We start from the raw sequence: 10,768 nt of genomic DNA on the forward strand, positions 1-10,768 counted from the left end.
AGTAGGGACTAGCCAGGGTCAGGAGGCTGGCATGTGAGAGACCGGGCTGTAGCCACCAGCCTCCTGTGCACGGCTGTGTGTGCCGGTGGCTCAGGTCCATATCCCAGCAACTTCCTGTTCCAACACCCTCACACACATACATCCTCCACCACCTCAGGAAGCACCAGCAGAATGCTTCTCCATTTAAAATTCAAACTTACTGTCTACGTTGCTGTTTTTTTCTAACTTTGTGAGTGTTTTTCCTAATTACCAGTTGGGTTCTAATGAATCTAATGAATCATGTAGATATAAACACAGCACACAGCATGTACAAATATACCAGTTCTTGCATTTATTCACAAGTGAGTATGTGAAAAAGAACGATTGTTGGATTCTCATTATTTGTCATCAGTTGAGGCCACGGGCCTGGGTCATTGTAAAAGTATGACTCAGTACCAGGGAAACACTGTACTAGCTTTGACTAGTCGCTCTTGTTCTTTTTAGGTTTTTTGTTTTGTTTTGTTTTGTTTTTCTGCTCCTGCTGGCATTTCTGCATTCCCCTTTGATGGTGAAAGAATGAGATCAATGGAGATACCAGAGAATTTATCTGGCAGGATCTTCTCATCTTCCTTTTTACCAATTGTCAGAACTTGGTCTGATTTGCAAACCTGGAGGACGGACGGGTGTCTTGTTTGTTTCTAGTGGTTCCTTTTGTTTTATCTTCACGTTTCTGGTGGTTGGGTTTTGAACGTTAGCCTGTGGAGAGAATGCATCCTTCCTTGACTGAGATGAGAGCGCTTTGAAAATTGTAAAGCACGCATGTTGTCAGTAGTTTTGTTGTTGTTGTTATTGGTTCCTTCCTCCAGACAGGGGCCTGGTTCCTGCTCTATTCCATCTTCTCCGCATTATCAGATCCTGAGCTTTAGACCATTCACCCCAGGGTCTCTGCATCTGCAGGAGAAGCGAATCTGTGGCTTCCCCTGCCCATGCTGGGAAGCCCCTGAGCTCCCTGAGATTGCAGGTGCTCTGGGCCTGCAATTTGGTGAGCCTGTGCCATAAGCCACCCCTGGAGGGAGCAGAGGCAGAAACCCTTTCGTTTATCTCCAATGGACAAAGTCCTTATCTCAGAAGCCACAACTCCCTGGCCGGAATGGGATCCAGGTTCCTGGACTGTCACCTAGCTAATCCACAATTGTCCAGAAGTAGCCTCTGAGATGGCCTGAAATGTAACTTGAGCTGGCTGTCTAGGAGCTGGTGCACCATGGAGGTCCCTCCTTCACTCTTCCCAACCCCACTGCTGCCTTGGAGAAGCTGACTCTCAGACGGAGCAGAGTCCATCCTGGGCCAGGCAGAACACAGTTGCCGTAAGCTGACGTGCAGGTGTTGCAATAAATGTCTCTGGGGTCACTGCAGACAAGGATCGACTGTATACCTGGTGGGTCTCAGCAGGAAATCCCCCCCCAGAGACTAGGCACGCCTCCCCTTCATCAGGTGTCCTATTTACAAATTAGAATGATTCCAGAGTGTCAAGGCCTACTGTCTCCATCTCTTGTCTTGATCCCACTGACTAGGTTTGACCTGTCTAACAACATCACGTACCCTTTGCCGTGGCTTCACACAGAGTTAACAGACAATAAACATGCATGAAGTGGACACAAATCTCCGCAGCAGAAACCAGCCTGTGACTTTCTTTGGAGCCATGTCACCTGCCTAACCTAAACTACAGCAGACACGACATAGACACTTAGGTGTTCTGTGGCTTAAGGAACAGGAGCTGGGGCCTGGCATTAGCCAGATGCAGCGGCAGGGTGTGTATTTTCCAGCGTGCTCATCCTAATCCACCGAAGGGTGCTCCTGAGGCACACAGGAGATGCTATGCAGGCTTCAATAGACGGCTTTTATTCTTATGCTTGATACTTCCTGCAGTTTTATGTTATCTTGTGCAGTTATAAGGTTATAAGGGGATGGAGATAATATGCATGTTTGCCTTCTTCTGATTATGTACAGTGTCATTTCGCCAAAAATCTACACCAGCCACAAGGATACGTTTTGGCTGAATATTAGACACTTTTCTCATTATCTTAAAAAAACAAAAAACAGAAAAGCCCAACTAACCTCTCTACTGTTATCACACATAAAGTGATGTAAATGTGTGTGCCATTGCAATAAAGTCACAGTGAGCAGAATTAAATGCTCCAGGTTTGGGCCATGACTAAGCAGCCTGACTGAACGAGGCATTTTCTGGTCTTCTTGCAGGCCCTTTCCTTGCTGGGATGGTGGATGGCTCAGTGAGCCATCAGAGAGCAACCACTCAGGTGGGTCTGCGTGGCCCTGAGACTGTGCACATTTTCAGCCATCTTTAAGGCTCAGCTTGCTTCTTCAGAGGCAGGAATTTGGAGTCCGCTGCGAGGACTCTGCTGAGTTCAGACTGCGCAGCTCAACTACATGCCTTTCAGGGGCTCATCCGTTCTGCTGGTGAATAATAGATGTTTGGCATTTCCAACAAGGCCGTGCATCTTGCCAGGTTCTATGAAGACACTGGGGAAAATGTCCTAAAATGCAACCCCTGTCCTCAACGAGCTCACTGGGTGAAAAGCATGACATACAGAGGCAACACGTGAGCAATAAGTCACTTAAGTCATGCTTGAGCATATCTCTGCAAATGTGTGGAAGAGACGGATCAACTAAACCCTCAGTCCAGCAGTGCAGATGTGGAGAGGGCAGCCACGCTCTCGTAGAGCTCCTGAGTGCTTCCTGTTTTGGAATGCCAGTGGCGTCTGCCCTCCTCACTGTTCAGCATGCATTACCATGCATTACCATGGGTGATTAGTAATTTAAAATTTTTATCTCCTGTAGCTCTCACACTTGATGGTGGAATCATCAAATGCTTTAGAGATGCCATCGGCCAAAATGGGGAGATCAAGGCAATCAGAGATACATGTGACTTGTTCAACGTCTCCAGGTTCCCCGTTCATCCAGTAGCTTGAGAAGTCAGTCTTTGGCTAGCAGGAAGAACAGACAGGCCCTGGCACCATGCCAGTGGCCCTGACACCTCAGGGAGATCCATTTAGTGAGGCCTTCATTTGGGCCTGTAGACCTCATGGCCCCCCTGTGCAGGCAGGTGAGGGTCTTGTCCCAGGATTTTCACCAACAGGCAGGTGAAGGCACTGGGTGACATCAGCACAGATTTATGCAGCAGGACTCACTCTGTGGCAAGAAAGAACACTGCTGCTCTTAGTAATATATACACAAGGACCAGGAAGCAACCTAAGAATCAGTGCCTGGCTTGCAGTCACATGAGATGTTTCTACTGGGATTCTGGGTTGGGCTTCTCTGGTGAAGGAGCCAGGGCCTGCAAGGGTTTTAAGTGGCCCCTTCAGGTTCACTCTGACCCACCTCAAGATGCCCCGGCAACACCCAGGGCCCTGCAGGAGGAATCCAGAGACCTAGGGTCTAGGCTCAACACCGCCACTCATTGGCTCTGTGGTCTTGGCCATGTCAACCTAAGTTGAATGGCTGCCGCACCCCTGTGGCCTTCCAGGATGTCATGAGGTATCCACATGGCCTTACGCACATGGGTGGCAGAGCTCTTCCTCTCTGTCTTGCAGTGGGAGGCCTTGTTGCAATGGGAAACAAGCTACAGAGATAAAAACAATGAACCTGTTGACTGATCCTAGAGACGCCCAAGTGGAATACATTTTTTTTTTTTTTTTTTGAGACAGAGTCTCGCTCTGTCTCCAGGACAGTGGCACAATCTCGGCTCACTGCAACCTCCGACTCCTTGGTTCAAGCAATTCTCCTGCCTCAGGCTCCCGAGTAGCTGGGATTATAGATACGTACCACCACGCCCAGCTAATTTTTGTATTTTTAGTAGAGACGGGGTTTCACCATGTTGGCCAGGCTGGTCTCAATCTCCTGACCTCGTGATCCGCCCATCTCGGCCTCCCAAAGTGCTGGGATTACAGGCGTGAGCCACCGTGCCCGGCTGGAGTACATTTAAATAGGACGACCCAAAGACGCACTGACGTGTGCAGCCGCTAACCTGCCTTGCAGCAGGAAGATGCGCGATACAGCGTGTCATATCACAGACATTCAAACGTTAGCCAGACTCTGAAGTCTCTTAAAAATCCTCACAACCAGTTTCCTCGGTGACAGTTTTTCAAATCACCACTCTTGGAAACAGCTGGAGAGCACATTAGGGCCCAGGTGATTTTGTGGGCTCCTGAATACCTATTTGGGTCCTCATATGGCAAGGGCTTCCCATCTTCTGCAGCAATCCTCAAACTCTCCAACCCCTCTGGGTGGAACTGTAAAGACCCTCTTCATGCAAACAGCCTGTCCTGAGCCCAGCAGCCCTGGGAATCCAAGGACACTGTCTGCAGGAGACTGCGATGAGATGGCTGTGCAGATGGGAGGGCGCAGGCCTGGGAACAGCAGTGTCTTACAGCATTCTCCTTATACCCCCTGTGGTTCAGGCTTGAGCTCCAGGAAATAAAGAAGAAAGAAGCATGCTTATGTCCATTAAGGCAGCAGCAGCGGCGTGGAGGCCCCGCATCTGAAGTTAGTATTCTATGATGGTGATCAGCCCTTGTATCTTTCACCAGTAAGAAAACAGGGACCCGGACACCATGAAACCCCTGTTAGAGCCTCATCTTCCTTTCTGACCCTTGACTCTCACTAACATACAAAGGCTGCTCTCCAGCGACAGGGCTAGTGACTAGTTTCACTTGTCTTTCTACAAAGAGAAGTATATTTTAAATGCTTTCTATTTGTAGCCAACAAGCCCTGTGATGACTAACAGCAAAGGTGGCATCTCTCTGTACATTGATTTTTAGTGCAGGCTTAATGTCTGTATGTAATTATTTTTACCATGCAGGTGAAGCAAGAAATTAAATTGGGTTTTTTAATGAGGGGGAAAAACCAGCACTAGAAATGAAAGATCACAGGAGAACTTGAGCAGGTCACCTGTTTGCAAATAGTTTCTGCTTTAGGTCTCTGTTACTGAAAATACATTTCCCCTGCCCCTTCCCCACACCCTACAGATCTGCTGTTGCTTTCTTTGGGTTTCTCAGGAAAGAAAAGTCTCCTAGGATCCTCCTCTTCAGCTGCCTGACAAGCCTAAAAGGAGAGCAACATTCCTGTGTAAGGGAGGGTAATGGGTTTTCTGCAGTTTCGTACATACTCCATCGAATATGTGGATCTTGAGGCTGGAGGAGCTCCTGGAGGAACCAAATTCATGTCCTCAGGGCCGGATGAATCCACCACGCCGCGTTGCTGGGAGGCATACACGAGCTGCCCGGCTTCCCCCTGAGAAAACAGTCTGTTCCTTCTTCAGCTTGCCCTTCTCCACTTACAGGCTATGAGAGAGAACACTGGAACTCTGAAAACAGGGCCCAGGGAATCGGATTTCCACCCTGGTAGAGCTGGGAAGGGCAGGCCCGGACATACCCGCCAGAGGCTGGTTTTCCAGGCAGTACCTGGGAAGACAAGCTGAGCCAATGGGAGGCTGGCCGTCAGGTTAGGCTCAGACATGCTGTGCCCCAGTGGACACCAAGGCGCCAAACTCAGTGTTGCTTCTAGAAGGTCATCAGGGGCTGGGAATGAAGGACGGGGATGTGGCTCGACCAGGCCCTGACCTGGGCATCAGCTCCAAAGTCAGCAGCCCTCTCTCACTCTGGGTAGCTGCTCTAGCAGACTCCAGGAGGCTGCTCCTGTGTCTGATGTGAGAGATCTACTTGCCCTTGGTTTTGAGTCGCAGGTTAAGGAAAGGAGACAACCATCATATTAAGTTCTACTTCCAAACCTGAGCCTCTTCTTAAGAAACTCCAGTTCGTCTTTGGATCAGTTCTGCACAGCAACAAGTTTTTATTTGTACTGTCTCCCCAACCTGAGGCAAAAGTGTACCCCTGTCTGGCCTCCAGCTCCCAGTCTCCCCTAGCTCTGCCATCCTTTGGGGACCCCACGCCTGTGGGTCCTGTTTGTATAGAACTGGTACACGATTCTCCCCTCTGCTCCTTCCAGCTCTCCTTGGCCGTGTCTTCAGCACAGATGTCAGCCAGGGTGTGTGGGGCCCGGGGAGGCAGGGAAGGACTGGGCATTCCAGCCAGCAAGGGCGGGAATGGGTCTGCTTTGCTATATCCCCAAAGGAGGTCCCTCACCCCCACCCCAATAGGGCCCTCTTTGCTTTATCTTAGTGCATCCCCAACTCTGAGCTGTGAATGCCTCCCAAGAAAGGCAGCCAAGGCCTGTGATAGTAAGGAGGAGCATGAGGAGGGATTTCTGGGGTCCATCTCCTACTCACCCATGTTTCCCTCCACGACCTTGACCCTCCTGGTGGCTCTGTTCTCTCCCTGGACATGGGACACAATCATGCACACTCTGGAAAGGCCAAGGAGGGCTCTTCAGAGGGCCAGCTGTGGTCCATCTGAAGGTGACAATTTGCCAATTTGTTTTACAGGGAGGCTGCCATGGGCCTCACAATAGCAGTCCCTGCTTCCGCCTTTCTGTCATCTTCCAACTAAAGAGGCCAGGAAATGGCCGAGTCAGCTCCTGCTGCAGCACCTCCTAGAATCAGAAGAGGCCTTTCCGAGAATCTTGCTGAACCCTGAGGGTGAGGAGTGTCAGGTTTTGCAGCGGGGGGAAGCTGGCAGTGGAACCTCCACTTCTAAGTAACCTTTGCTTCGGAAACCTGCCAAGTCTTTGCCTGGAGACTTGCCTTTGATCACGACTTGTCACCTCTCAGGAGATGTTCCACTTTCTAAGCAGGTGAAAAACGAACCGGATTAAAAATAAGGAACTGGACTCTTCACAGAGCTCCCCCTGTCAAGCCAAACTACTGGTTGCACCTCCAAGGGGGAAAAGGGAACATCCCTGTTCCTCAGGTCCCAGGGCTCCGTGGGACCCAGGACCCCTGAACAGCCTGCAACCCTAGGACGACGGCCTGGCCACGCTCCAGCAGAGAGCAGAGGCTTGGGCCACGGCCACGGACTGGCTCCTGCTCGCTGGGTTCACCTTGGTGACCAGAGGGCACTGTGACCGCCCACTTCTCCCTCCCTTCCTCCTCCCCTCAGTGCTTTATGGACCTGAGTTTCTGGAGCTTTCTCAAAACCGTGGACACATTCCCAGTGGAAATCATGACATTTTCCGTTTCACATTACGCACTCCACAATGCCCCAGGAAGGGAGACAGAGAGGGAAGGAAAATAAGGCCTGGGAGCCAGCCCCTCTGTCTGCAGCCAGGGCTGCTGGCTGCTCTGTTTATCCTGGAGTCACCTCCCTCCCGAACTTGACAGCCAGTGCCCCAGTGTTTTCTTCTGCAGTCAAAGGCCGCCATGAATAGGTGAACTGCCTTTTCTATCTACTCATGTGGCACATCTGGATAAAGGCGTGCCTCTCTACTTTGTTGTGTTTTTTTTAAACTTTACTTTCCACTGCCATGGTAACTGCTGCATGTTTGGCAGAGGGAAAGAGGAAAAAAAAAAAAGCTCGGAGAGAAGAAAAGGAGCTCTCAGCGCGGGGCTGGCGGCCGTCCAGGGTAATCATGCCGCAGAGCTGAAATGAGGCCTCTGGCGGGCAGCCAAGTTACAAAGAACAAAGCTGTCAGTTCCTAATGTTGGCGGCAATGCTTGTTTGGCACCCTTATATGGTTTCCCAGAACTCCCTGCCTTGGCCGCCTTCCATTCCCTTCAGGGCAGCAAACAGGATTAGCACAGCGCTCCGACTTGTTTTTCTCCTCTCTCCTCCAACTGTTCCAATGACATCATCCCTGCTGCATTCATTTGCCAGCAGGGTGGTTTTTTCTCTCTCTCCACCTCCCTCCTCCCTTCCTCCCTCCCTCTCCCTCCATTTCTCTCTCACACACACACACACATCTCTACTCCCACTCACTTCCTGTAGCCTCCCCCTCGCCTCTGACTTTCTTTAAATGCAATGTTTTAGGTCATTCTTCTTGTCCAGCTTCTCTGTTAAATTAAAAACACCCTAGTGCTTGTACATTTAGCTGAATCAAGCCAGACGCTGTATTTTATTTTTATAACTGAATTCCTGTGAGATAAAAATCTCATTTTCCTTAGTAGGCTGTAATCGGCACTCACAGGGATGTGGTTTCCAACTGCCCCAGCTCGCGCTTCCTTAGGAAGCTCCGCTGAGAAATGAGCTTGGCTCCTGTTCAGGTTTAAAGGGCCCGAGGCCGGTCACACGTTGCTCACTCATACACACACACACTACACACACACACAGGATGTGCACACAAAGACCATTATACATGTATGCACACACACACACGGACACACGTTCTTGTCCAGGGAAACACCTACGGCTCCACACACAGAGAGCAAAAAAATATCCCCTGAGACAAACACACAATCAGTACCCAGTGCCATTCTTCCCCTTTCCAGGAGGAAAATAGGTGAATAAGTCAAGCTGAAAGCTGCTTCCGAAAAGACTGTTTTAAACTAGCAGGCAGGCCAGCGTTATGCAACTCATGGCTGGGTTCATTAAAGGAATCCAGGTTTGCCGACTGCACAAATGTTCCCCTGCCTCCGCCCCAGCCCCCCCACCCCACCCTGCTCTGATTCATGAACTAGTTTTCAGATTCATGAATCACTCGGGAGCCAGCAAGAGAAAAATGAGTAGTATTGATCTCATTTCAATTGAAATGGGCTCATTAAGGCCATGCTGGCTGTGGATGGCTTTGCATGACAAGACGCTGGCCAGCGTCCGAGGTCTGCAGGCGGGCGCCCCAGCCTGCGGGTGGGACAGGACTCCTTGCGTGAAGCCTCCATGGAGGGTGCCCCTTCTTCGTATTATTAAATGGACACAATATGATCTACTGGTACAAGGGACTCTGGCTGGACTCCGCGGCCTGCGTTGGGCAGGCTGGTTGCCTTCTTTTTGTGTTGCCCATTTATTTTATTTTATTTTTTTCACAGTTAATGGAATCTCAGTGCAATTTCTCTCCTGGATCTCTGGTGACTCTCAAGGACTACCTGAAGTAGGAATTCACTTCTGAACCAACTGGTGTGTCTTGGGGTTTGTTTTAACACAAACAAGAACCTTTTTACTCTTTCCCTCCAGCCCTCGGCCTTGCCACCCGCCTTGCACCGTCTTCAGCGAGAAGGACTAGGGACCAGGAACCATCTAGACTTGGAGTTATCTAATTTATGTGGGGAAAGGTTCTCCACCAACTGGATGACTGCCTTCATGTGGACACCGGTTTTATAAAACCATTCTTTCCCTTCCCAAATGAGAGTACGGTTGAGGAAGCAGCAATAGAGCCTGGGTGCAGAGACATCGCAGAGGGAGGCATTGGGCCCCTGGGGCAGATGTCGCAGGGGCTGCCCACAAAGGAGCTCTCTTCTCTCCCACGGCCTTTCCTCTCCCCACTTGAGTTCCAGCTCCTCTTGACAGGTGCTCCCCTCCCCATTCCAGCCCTTCGCCTTACACTTGTCCCCACGGCTGGGAAATCTTTTCCTCTTCCTCTCTACGACACCGGTTGGGCACCGTATGTGAGCAGATCGGGAGAGGCTATTAGCTTTGATTTGCAGCTTCCAAATGGATTTTTGCATGGTTTCTTCCTCCAGCTCCTTCCACCCCCACCCCGGCCCTGGGAGATTAAAACAATGGACTGGACACATGCTTTTAGAAACCCCAAAAGCTGTCAACCAACACCATAGAAGGATTCCATCCTAAGAGGCATACTTTTGGATCCAAGAGTTTAGAAATGAGATTCTTATCCATTGACTTCAGAGACACCGTCGTTCATTAGACGCATTTCCCTTGGCAAGGATTCGACGATGTGACCTTACTCCCCTTTGTTCCTGCAGTGCCCGGAGAAACTGGGAACGACCCAAAGAAGGAAAAGGAAGATGTGTTTGTATGAATTTCAATCAGCAGTTGGTTCAGAGTCAAGAAGAGCTGTTTTGCCTTCCGTGAGGTTTACTTGAAGGTGCCTTTCGGCTCTGAGCTGCCCGAGCATTCTTGGGCTGAATCTGCAGTCAACCGGAGCCCTGGGCCTGTGGCTCCCCGTGGGTTAAAACCCCTCCCACAGATTTGCTGGCTAGCCTTAGAGCGAACGGGGATAGTGGGTTGGCTCAGGTTTTGCATTAAGTCGTCTGATTTTTTCCACTGCAGCCTCCCATTCTGTGATAAAGCTAAGTTGCTAGGAAAGCTTTATGTAACACCCACCCAGCCTCAGCTTCTCAGACCAGCAAGTGTTGTTTTCAGAGTTCCCCATAAACCTGGCAGCACATCAAAACCTCTGTTTCATAACAGACTAGAAATAGGATTTTCTAATAACATTCCGAGGACTGGGCTTATCGTGCAGGGATCTGCACTTTTATGAATTGTTAATGGTTAACTAAACAAAGACCCCCAGGACACCCAACCTGCTATCTCTGGGGTCAGGATGGGAAGGGAAGCTGGAAGAATGTGGTTTCTACATCCATGATCTGTTGGTTAGTGACCCAGGGCCTTTTCAAAGAATTTGCTCAATAATCTCAAACATATTGGAGGATCTTATTCTTGTTTTAAAAAAGAAAACAACTACCTTCTTCCTACTTCTTCCTTCATTCATGGAGAATGTGGTTTCCTTTTATTTTGTTGCCAGACACACTACAGTTATGGATTTAACCCCTAGCTTTCCTTTGGGAGAGGGCAGCTTTCTTCCAGACACACCTAGATTTGGGGGATCCAAATATCTTCATGCAATAGACAAACCACACTTTTCAAACTCCCCTCCCAGAATTGTGGGTTGACAGAGTGATTACAGAGAGAAGGGAGCATGAGGTTGC

General features: G+C 49.8%; 1 long non-coding RNA gene across 1 annotated transcript; it reads right to left on the minus strand.

Moving 5' to 3' along the window:
• Window positions 1-309: 309 nt before the first annotated feature.
• On the minus strand, window positions 310-7,906 carry LOC108522199 (uncharacterized). Its single transcript, XR_001883403.1, has 3 exons — window positions 7,866-7,906; window positions 6,281-6,736; window positions 310-3,616 (listed from the first exon to the last, which is right to left on the minus strand). It is a non-coding gene; the product is annotated as an uncharacterized LOC108522199 (long non-coding RNA).
• Window positions 7,907-10,768: the final 2,862 nt, after the last annotated feature.

Source organism: Rhinopithecus bieti, unplaced genomic scaffold (assembly GCF_001698545.2).
Source record: "Rhinopithecus bieti isolate Rb0 unplaced genomic scaffold, ASM169854v2 scaffold_57691, whole genome shotgun sequence".
Classification (NCBI taxonomy): domain Eukaryota; kingdom Metazoa; phylum Chordata; class Mammalia; order Primates; family Cercopithecidae; genus Rhinopithecus; species Rhinopithecus bieti.